Below are 11506 nucleotides of genomic sequence, written 5' to 3'. Positions count from 1 at the left end.
ACAGTATAAGTTTCTTGTATGTGTGTGAGATCTTTTTTATTGTTTTCTCTGACGCTTACCCATGTTAAGAACAGGTATGGGATTTGATGCAACTTTTCAGAGAAGCCATTTGGTGATCTGTGTCAACAATATATAAAGCCTACACATCCTTTAGCCAAGTATTTTTACTTGTAGAAATTTATTTTAAGAAAATCATCAAGGATGTTCACAACAGTTCAGTTTCCAGTAATAATTATGGGAGTATTGTTTGTAACACCAGGAAAAATGACAAGAGCCTAAATCTCTGATAACAAGGAATTGATTTGATAAATGTAGTCAGTGGCTGTTAAATCAGGGTAAATGTATGAACCACACAACACTACATGAAAGAGAAAGTTTCGAAAACTTAGAAAAGAAGGGTTCTATATCTCTCTCTACTAGGTATATGTATATTATAAATACCATCTAAATATATTACTGAAAAGGAATTTCAATCAGATTCAATGTGATTTTTGTCTTGATTCATTTCGCTTATCTATACTTTCTGAAATTTCTACCATAAGTACGTATTACTTTTAGAAATAAAACAAAAATGAGATGAGAAGAAAGATTCAGTCCTAAAATAATTCAGGGAGCAGCCCGCAGTCTTTACGGGAAACTCCCCAAGTATGTAAGAAAACCATTGTTCTTGTGCTTGGACAGAGGAGTCATCCTACAGTAAATACGGGGGAATAATTATGCCTGCAATTAGGTGAAGGGATGGGCCAGGTGAGGCTGGCAGTAACCATAGGCTAAAAATATAATGGGAGCCCATAATTTCAATTGTGTGTTTGGGAAATGTTAAGTGCACAGTTTCTACTTAGACTAGCCACTAAGTAAGATTTTTTACAAATATCAACCATGTATCTGTTTTCTGTATTTTAAAATGAAATGGCATACCTTTACTTTGAACATTGGCTTTTTATCAGGGCTTTGTGTACTACAGCTTGGATTTTCCTTATTTTAATTTTCTCAGCTCACTGCAACCTCTGCCTCCTGAGTTCAAGCGATTCTCCTGTCTCAGCCTCCGGAGTGGCTGGGATTACAGGCTCACGCCACCATTCTTGGCTAATTTTTGTATTTTTGGTAGAGACAGGGTTTCACCATGTTGGCCAGGCTGATCTTGAACTCCTGACGTCGTGATCCTCCCACCTCGGCCTCCCAACGTGCTGAGATTACAGGTGTGAGCCACCCCACCCAGCCCTCCTTCTTTTAACATTAAATAGTTTGTGTATGCAAGTCCTGGCCAATTTAGACACATATTTTAATTATTGTAGTTAAAGAAGTCCACTAGGTTTTTCTGGAGCTAGATTTCATGTTACTTCCTAGAATCAATTATTTGCTCTCATTTCTCTCTCTTTTTCTCTCTTTCTCTCTCTCTGTCACACACACACACACACACACACACACACTTTCCTAATATACAGCAATTAAAAAGAACAAACTACTGCTGCATGAGACAATGTGGATGAATCTTGTAAATAATGAGAATCAAGGCCAGGCGCTGTGGCTCAGGCCTGTAATCCCAGCACTTTGGGAGGCCAAGACGGGTGGATCACTTGAAGTCAGGAGTTCAAGACAAGCCTGGCCAACAGAGCAAAACCCCATCTCTACTAAAAATACAAAAATTAGCCGGGCATGGTGGTGCATGCCTATAATCTCAGCTACCGGGAAGGCTGAAACAGGAGAATCGCTTGTATCCAGGAGGTCGAGGTTACAGTGAGCCAAGATGGCACCACTGCAGTCCAGCCTGGGTAACAGAGCGAGAATCCATCTTAAATAAACAAATAAATAGAATCAAAACAATCTCTCCTCCCTCCCTGCCCCCCAATTCTGGATGTAATCTCAGCTAATGTAGCTAACTCCTTGAGACAGAGACAGTAGATCTCTTATGAACATTTCACACACAGATTTTCGTATAGGAGCAATAATACAGTTCCCAAGAGGTGCCATTTCAAGTACCTGTGTTCAGTCGTTGCAGCCTGCAACTAGAAAGCTCTGTGTCAAGCATTCCACTAGCTACTAATTCTCACCACACTCCTCTTTGTTACATGTGTACAGATATCCTTGATTCGTGTGCAAGACTAAGGGCCAATTGAAATGGCCACTCCTGTCTCAGATGACAGATGATGTCCATATAATAAACTGTCATATATTCAATACATGAAAGGATTCCACAAATATTAAGAACCCAAACCATCTACTCCCTCCTCCCCCAAGACTCACATAACTTGGGCAAGGAGAACCAAAACCATAAACTGCCCCACAGCTTACTGTTAACATTATCATGATTTTATTTTTCCATACTCTTCTTGAGCACAGTTTTACTATTCCAGGAGACTCTTTCCTAAGCAAATAACTTTATTTATTATTGGGATCTCTGAAAGATCCACCATCTCCTCAATAGAAAACATCAACAGTTTGTATCTCAAGAGCCTTTGAACCCCCTACCTCAAAGTCCTGCGTTGCTGTTTCCCCCAGTCTTAAACAATCATATCATAATCTTTACTGAAGGCTTCCTGTCTTTGGGTTTCTTTTTTTTTTTCCTTTTAACACCATGACCAAATAGTATTTACTTCAGGTATCAAAGTCTGGTTCAACATTTGAAAATTGAGTAATGTAATCCATCACACCAACAGGCTATAGAGGAAAAATCACATGATTATATCACTAGATATAGAAAAAGTATTTGAAAAAATTCAACACTCATTAATGATAAAAACTCCCAGCAAGCTGGAAATAGAGGAGAACTTCCTCAACTTGATGAAGAACATCTATGAAAAAGCAGCTAACATAATACTTAAAGGTGAGGAACTAGAAACTTTCCCACTAAGATTGTGTACAAAGCAAAGTTATCTCCTGTCACCATTCCTTTTCTTTTTCTTTTCGTTTTTTCTTTTTTTAAGTTTTTTCATTATTATTTTTATTTTTTTGTTATACTTTAAGTTCTGGGGTACATGTGGGATACAATATTCTGGGAATAAAGAGGGGTGTGGTAGGAATTAGTAGCAAGTGGAAATTTTGACACACAGCCTTCTAGTTGTAGGCTACAACTAGTGAACATAGATGTCTTGAAAAAGCACCTCTTACAGAAATGTAGTGTTGTTTCTATACAAAAACCTATGTGTGATTCCTTTGAATTCATAGACATGAAAAATAAATAAATAAATAAAAATAAAACACAAAACTTGTGTGTGAAATGTTGCAATGGGGTAGAATAATATCCATCATTCTATCGATGGACATTTGAGTTGTTTTCAGGGATCTTATTTGTTTTCAGGGATCTTAGGAAATATGTTGCTGTGATCATTTTTGTACATGTCTTTCGGTGCATTCGGTGCATATGAGAACTCATTGATTTTTGTTTGCTTGTTTGTTTGTTTGCTGTCAAGGAATCAAACTGCTAGTGGAGCTTCTTTTGTTTTGCATTAGTTAGCACCCCAGGGTTCCCAGAGTTTTCCTCTAGCCTAGTACTCTCAAGGTTTGGCTTATCTCTTCCTCTCTTCCTGCCCGGGGGACTTCCAGTCACTCACTGATTCAGTATTTATGGATTGCTCATTGTATGTCATGCACTGCACAAGGTGCTGAGGACTCAGCTGTGAACAAGATTTTCCAGGCTCTATGAGAGCATCGAGACCTTGACTATGTTGCTCACTATTGCATTGCCAAATTCTAAAATAGTGCCTGGCGTATAGTAGGTGCTCAGTAATCCGGGGTCAGCAAACTGTGGCCCACGGGACAAATCTGGTCTGCTGCCTGCTTTGTCAATAGAATTTTATGGGAATACAGCAACACTGATTTGTTTACATGTTGTGTATGGTTGCTTTTCCCCTATAATGGCAGAGCTGAACAGTTGACAGAGACTACATGTCGCAAAAAGCCTAAAATATTTATTCTGTGGTCTTTTGTGGAAAAAGTTTGTTTCTAATGTAGCTGGCTATTTGCCTAGATAAAAATGGATACTTCTATTACAATGGAAAAGGAGGTAAATGGGTATTTTTGTTGATTTTATACTTAGAAGTTTTCAAATACATTTTTTTAAATTTTTTTTATTATACTTTAGGGTTTTAGGGTACATGTGCACAATGTGCAGGTTTGTTACATATATATCCATGTGCCATGTTGATTTCCTGCACCCATTAACTCATCATCAAATACATTTTTTTAAATAAAGAAGTAAAGAGGGGAGAAACTGGGCCTGATTTACCCACCACCCAGCTAGAAGAATATATGAGTTTCCTAGGGCTGCCAAAACAAAGTCCGACAAACTGGTAGGTAGCTTAGAAAAACAGAAATATATTGTCTCATGTTTCTGGAGGCCAGAAGTCTGAAATCGAGGTGTCAGCAGGCTCATGCTCCCTCTGAAGGCACTGGGAAAGGATCTGTTACAGACCTCTCTCCTAGCTTCGGGAAACGTCAGACATTCCTTGGCTTGTAGATGGTCATCTTCTCCCTGTGTCTCCTCACATTGTCCTCCCTCATGTCTACCTCTCTGTCCAAATTTCTTCCTTTTTATAAGGATACCAGTCATGTTGGATTAAGGCTCACTCTAATGACTTCGTTTTAACTTGATTACCTCTGTAAAGCCTGTATTTCCAAAAAAGGTCACATTCTAAGGTGTATGGACTTCAACCTGTCTTTTTTAAGAAGACACAACTCAACTCATAACAGAGAAAGAGATAGCAGTCTCTGAGACCTCAGTAGCATCTTCTGAACTAAACATGTCTTATGAGATGCCCTTGAAAAAATCTGGGAAATAATATGTACCAAATAAATCTTCCCAGAGATTCACTACACACATGGACCTTCCACTAGCTCTGAAAAGTCTTGTTGTAAAAACCTATTTAAGTCAAAACATCTGAATTATTTAACTATGAGACCATGGGGCTACAGCTTTGGAAAGAGAGTGAATAGCAGATGTAACAAAAAGCACAGAGCCGGAAACATATCAAACTCTCATTAAATGACAGTAGGTGGAATTCAGAAGAGTACTTCAATGACAACCAAAAGCTTAGGATGAGAGAAAAAAATTCATTACGTTATTAGCTGCTGCCTGTTCAATGGATGGGAACACGGATATGCTTCATCCGTGTCTTCTGTACTCAAACAGGTCTGCAGGGCTTCTACCCTGTTGTTCTTGCTCCAATTCTCTAGGAAAATACTATGTGTCCTTTAAACAAATCAGCTACCTGGGTTTGTAAGGGGAGACCTGATTTCCAACGTCACAACTTTGGAGAAAAAAAGTCCTATTGTAGCTGACTTGTAAGAGTCTTCTCTAAGTGGGAGAGACAACAGAATTTCAGAGATAGAAATACCACTCAATATTTCTTAATCCCAATAACACTTATCATAGTGTATCCTTGTACATAAGTGTGGGCAATAGTATACGTCACCTACAATCCCCTGCAGAGGTTGAAAAGAGACTTCCATGTACATTTGCCTGCGCGTCCTTTTATGCATGGGAGTAGAGGTATGGGGGACAAGGACATGCTGTGGATGAGGGGCACACAAAGCTTAAGGTTGGAAAAAGACAGAAATGAAATGACATACTAGTAAACAGTCTCTGCAAAGGCAAGCTAGGTGATTCAGTCTTCAGTGTCCCTGGCCAGAGCATCAAGGTGCCCTGTGAGTCAGGCAACCTGAAGGCAATTGGGTTTTTTTTTTTTTTTTTTGGGCCCCAAAGAAGCATCATACTGCAGGCCATCGTGAGTCTCATTTTGCAGAATGAGAGAAATGTCCATGTCCACATTGTCAGGGCTCCAGGACTCCTTACGCATGTGAGGGCATCAGAGTTTCATGGTTGTAGAGCCATACCAGCTGGGAGAACTGGGCTCAGGTACAGAGAAAAAGAATGAGGAGGGCTGCAGAGGCTCCCTGGGTCCTCCTTAACCACCACCCTTTCCATGGCTCCCCATCTTCCACTCTTCCACTGGTAACACTCAGAAACAGGTTTTGAAGGTACAGCAAACTAAACAGTTCCCATAGACAGGAAGTAGGCGTTTTTTTTCCCATTTGGCTTTGTGAATATTAATTTTTTTCTTTGGAAATTATTCTCTCTTTAATGTCACAGAGAATTAAATGACAACTGTGTTCTTAATGTCACAGGGAATTAAATAACAACTGTGAAGTACATAGAAAGTAGCTTTAAGTAGCTGAGCAACCATATGATTTGAATAACTGAAGAAACAGAAAGGGTGCTGGGCTTCACTCAAGAACCTTTTGTTTGAGTCGTGGTTGCTGATCTTGGACAAGTCACTTTTTCTCTCTGAGCCTCAGTTTCCTAATCTGTAAAATAGAGATTATAGTATTACCTCTACCTGCCTACCGAGATTGGGATGGTTCAGTTAGATCCCAAATGAAAATTCATCATAAACTATAAAGTTATGGGTCAGATATGAGTATTTTGGCCATAAAAAATTAGAACTGTAGTTCTATTATACAATTGCCTCCTTAGTTCTTGCCCCATTTTCCCCTTCCTCACAGGACTTTGGGATTCTTCTTCCCAGCTTTATTGAAGTATAACTGAATAAATAAAGATTTTATATATTCAAGATGTAGAATGTGATGATTTGATATACATATACATTGTGAATTGATTACCACAATTAAGTTAATTAACACATCCATCACTCCCCATAGTTACCATTTCTGTGTGTGTGTGTGTGTGTGTACGTGTGTAGTGAGAACACTTACAATCTACCCTCTTAGCAAATTTCAAGTATACAATACAGTATTATAAACTATAAGCACCATGCTGTACATTAGATCCTCAGAATTTACTTATCTTATATCAGAAAGTCTGTATCTTTTGCCAACATCTCCTGATTTTCCCCACCATCAGGCCCCTGACAACCATCATTATCCTCTACTTCTATAAGTTCAACTTTTTAAGATTTTACATATAAGTGAGATCCTGCAGTATTTTTTTCTTTCTGTATCTGGCTTATTTCACTTAGCACAATGTCCTCCAAGTTCACCCATGTTGTTGAAAGTTGAAGAATTTACTTATTTTTTATGACTTAAAATATTTCATATATATTTTTTCTTTATTCATCTGTCAATGGACACTTAATACTGAAATTAACATGGAAGTATAGATATCTCATCAAGGTACTGATTTCATTTCCTTTGAATGTATTAAACCCAGAATTGAGATTGCTAGATTATATATCAGTTCTACTTTTATTTTTTTGAGGAAGCTTCATACTGTTTTCCATAATGGCTATACTAATTTGCATTCCCACCAACAGTGTGCAAGGGTTCCCTTTTCTCCACACCCTTGACAATGCTTGTTATCTCTTGTCTTTTTTGTAATAGTCATCCTAACAGGTGTGAGGTGATACGGCATTGTGGTTTTGATTTGCATTTTCCTGATGATTAGTGATGCTGAGCACCTTTTCATAAACCTGTTGGCCACTTGTATGTCTTCTTTGGAAAAATGTCTACTTGGGTTTGTTTGTTTGTTTGTTGCTATTAAGTTCCCTATATATTGTGGACATTAACCGCTTATCAGATATATGATTTGCAAACATTTTCTCCCCTTTCATAGGTTGCCTTCTCATTTTGTCAATTGTTTCCTTTGCTGTGCAGAAGCTTTTTGGTTTGATGCAATCCCAGGAAGTCATTTTATGGGTGTCAAGACTGATTTTAAAGTTTATATGGAGAAGCAAAAGATCCACAGTAGCCAACACGATGTTGCAGGAGAAGAGCAGCATTACAGCACTGACACTGTCTGACTTCAAGACTTACTATAAAAGCTGCAATCATCAAGACAATATGGTATTGGTGAAAGAATAGAACAATAGATCAATGAAACAGAATAGAGCCCAGAAAATGACCCACATAAATACAGTCAACTGATCTTTGACAAAGGAGCAAAGTCAATATAATAGAGAAAAGACAGTTTTTTTTTCAATAAACGATGTTGAAAAAACTGAACGTCACATGCCAGAAAAAAGAATCCAGACACAGAACTTATACCTTTCACAAAAATTAATTCAAAATGGATCATTGACCTAAATGTGAAATGTAAAATTATAAAACTCCCAGAAGATAACATTGTAGAAAGCATAGACGACCTATGGAGATGACTTTCTAAGATATAACACCCAAGGCACAATCTATAAAAGAAATAATTGACAAGTTGGACTTCACTAAAATTAAAATCTTCTGCTCTATGAAAGACACTATCAAAAGGAATCAGAAGACAAATAACAGATTGGAAGAGAACATTTGCAAAATACATGTCTGTTAAAGTACTGTTATGCAAAATATTCAAAGAACTCTCAAAACTCAACATAAGAAAACAAACAATCTGATGAAAAAATGGGTGAACGACCTGACCAGACACATCATCAAAAAATATACACAGAAGACAAATAGGCATATTAAAACATGCTCAACATCAGAGATCATTAGAGATTTCAAATTAAAACAAGATACCATTATAATCCTATTAGAATGGTCAAGGTCCTTAACATTGACAACACCAAATACAGGTGAGGATGTGGAGTAAGAAGAGCTCTCATCTGTTGCTGATGGGAATGCAGTTTTAGAAGACAGTTTGACAGTTTTTTACAAAACTAAATATACTCTTACCATACAATCCAATAATTACACTCCTTGGTATTTACCCAAATAAGTAGAAATCTTATATTCACACAAAAATCTACACAAGGCTGCTTATAGCAGCTTTATTTATAGTTGCCAAAACACTTGGAAGCAACCAAGATGTCCTTCAGTAGGTGAATGAATAAATAAACTGTGGTACATCTTGACTTCTGCAATGTGGGATATTATCTAGCACTAAAAAGAAATGATCTATAAAGTGATGAAAAGACATGGAGGAACCTTAAATGTACATTATGAAGTGAAAGAAGCCAATTTGAAAATACTACATATGGTATGATTCCAACTATAAATGCCACGGAAAAGGCAACACCATGGAGACAGTAACTAGATCAGTGGTTGCCACGTGTTAGTGAGGATGGAGGGAGGAATAGGTGGAGCATAAAGGAATTTTAAGAGAGTGAAACTACTTTGTATGACATTATAATGGTGGATATATGTCATTATTCGTTTGTGCAAGTCGATAGAATATACAACAGCAAGTGAACTCTAATGTACATTATGGACTTTTAGTGGTAATGATGTGTCAGTGGAAGTTCATCAATCGCAACTAATTTACTGCTCCAATGCAGGATGTTGGAAGTGAGGGAGATTTTGTGTGTATGGAGGTGGCTGCAGGGTTGAGGGTGGGGAGAGAAGGTATATGTGAGCTGACCCCTCTTTACTTTCAGTTCGATGTTGCTGTGAACTTAAAAGTGATCTTAAAACTAAATAGCTTTTTGTCTGACATCTTAGCGAGGTTGAAGTGGTTGCTGCTGCCCCCTGGGCATCGCGATGCTGCCCAAGGACAACAAGAAGAAGAAAGACACTGGAAAGTCAGACAAGAAAGACAGAGACCCAGTGAACAAATCTGGTGGCTCCAAGGACAGAAAGAAGAAGCGGTCCAAAGGCAAAGTTCAGGACAAGCTCAATAACCTAGTCTTGTTTGACAAAGCTACATGTGACAAACTCAGTAAGAAGTCCCAACATTAAGCTTATAACCCGAAATGAGGTCTCTGAGAGACTGAAGATTAAAAGTTGTCTGTCCAGGGCAGCCTTTTAGGAGCCGTTTAGTAACAGACTTATCAAACTAGTTTCAGTGTGCAGAGCTCAAATAATTTACACCAGAAACACCTAGTGTGGAGGTGTCCAGCTTCTGGTGAAGATGCAGGAACAGGTCCAAACAATTGTATATTTGGAAAAATAAAATAAAATAAAATAAAATAAAATAAAATAAAATAAAATAAAATAAAATAAGGTCTGCATTAAAAATATCACCCAATAGCTTTCAAAATTCCCAAAGCCTAGGCCAAACCCCAAATCAATTACCTCAGGATATATGAGGTGCGACCTAGACATCAGTAAGTTTTTAATAGAGCCCATGAATCTCGAAGTACTGCCAAGGCTGAGAACTACTGCCCTAGAGAATGCTACTCAATTAGAGTTAGGTTAGACTCACCACTTGAATCTCACTTAGAGTTCGATTAGAACTGCCAGTTAAATTACCCAGGCACTTTAAAAAATATATATAGATGACCAAGCCCCACTTGCTGCAATTCTGACTCATTTGATCTGGAGCAACACCTGGGTATTAGTATTTTTTAAAGCTCTTCAGATGATTCTAGTATAAAGCCATGATTGAGAATCACTGATCTCAAGAATGGTGAATTCCTAGAACATATGCTTCCAACTCTCAGTTCTACTCCCATGGCAAACATCGCTACTCATTCCCGTTGCTACTCATTGCCAACGAGCCTAGGCTTTGAAATCCACCTCTCCTCAGCCTGTCAAGCAGGACTAATAATTGATCTGAGTTGCCAGTGGAATCCCCTTTGGCATCTCTGAATTATACATCTATTCCATCCCCCAACCAGAGACGGCTTTTTTGGACCTGACCAGCTCCATTCCTGCCTCCATCTCCATGACTTGAAAGATCTGACATTTTCATAGGAAAGCTCTCCAAGGCTGTGACCCTTTGACAGCTGTTCAGGCTTTAGGACAATGCTGTAGATTCATACTGTGCCTACAATCTTCATATCTCAAGGACTTTCTGCAAACATTAGCTCATTTGTTTGAAAATGTCTGGTGTTGTGAGGATAGATAATGTTTATGAAACACTCTGTGTTCCCAAGATGAGAGATAGCATGTTATTCATGTAAAAGGCACATTGAGAGGTCTCTGAAAACTCTCGCCCAACTTGGCTGCCTGTTTTGCTTTGCGGTGAAAATCCTTTAAGGCCAAGGGACGGGCCACACCACCATTCTTTAGAGAAGGTGCAGTGACATGGGAAGGGGAGTGGTGAGAACAGCCTGGTTGAACTCCAGCCTCTATCGCTTTTTAGTTTTGTGATCTTAAGCAAGTTTCATAGCATCCTTCAGCTTCTCTTCCCTCATATGTCCGTTGAGAATGATAATATCTGGCTCAGGTAACGTAAGTGAGAATGCTGGCATGGAGTAGACATTCAGTGTCAGTTATTCTAAGGAGCTGGGAACTGCCTTAGGCTGATTTTAAAGGGCCACATAGGCAGTATGTTCTCAATTAAGCAAAATAAAATGTAGAGGACAGTGCTGATTAAGAATCTGGAAAAGAGCCTTCCTTTGATTAACATGAGAATGAGAAGAATTTATGTCTTCAAAACACTTTCCATGTAGATCAATAGTTAAGAACAAGATCTGTGTTCACTCTGAGAGGCCAAGGCGGGCGGATCACGAGGTCAGGAGATTGAGACCATCCTCTACTTTTTGTATTTTTAGTAGACCGTCTCTACTAAAAATACAAAAAGTTAGCTGGGTGTGGTTGCAGGTGCATGTAGTCCCAGCTACTGGGGAGGCTGAGGCAAGAGAATGGCGTGAACCCGGCAGGCGGAGCTTACAGTGAGGCA

General features: G+C 38.6%; 1 pseudogene; it reads left to right on the top strand.

The window, feature by feature from the left end:
* Positions 1-9420: 9420 nt before the first annotated feature.
* Positions 9421-9837, top strand: LOC131380932 (small ribosomal subunit protein eS25-like; annotated as a pseudogene).
* Positions 9838-11506: the final 1669 nt, after the last annotated feature.

Source organism: Hylobates moloch, unplaced genomic scaffold, assembly GCF_009828535.3.
Source record: "Hylobates moloch isolate HMO894 unplaced genomic scaffold, HMol_V3 SCAFFOLD_13, whole genome shotgun sequence".
Lineage (NCBI taxonomy): Eukaryota > Metazoa > Chordata > Mammalia > Primates > Hylobatidae > Hylobates > Hylobates moloch.
This window is presented reverse-complemented; position numbering and strand designations above follow the sequence as displayed.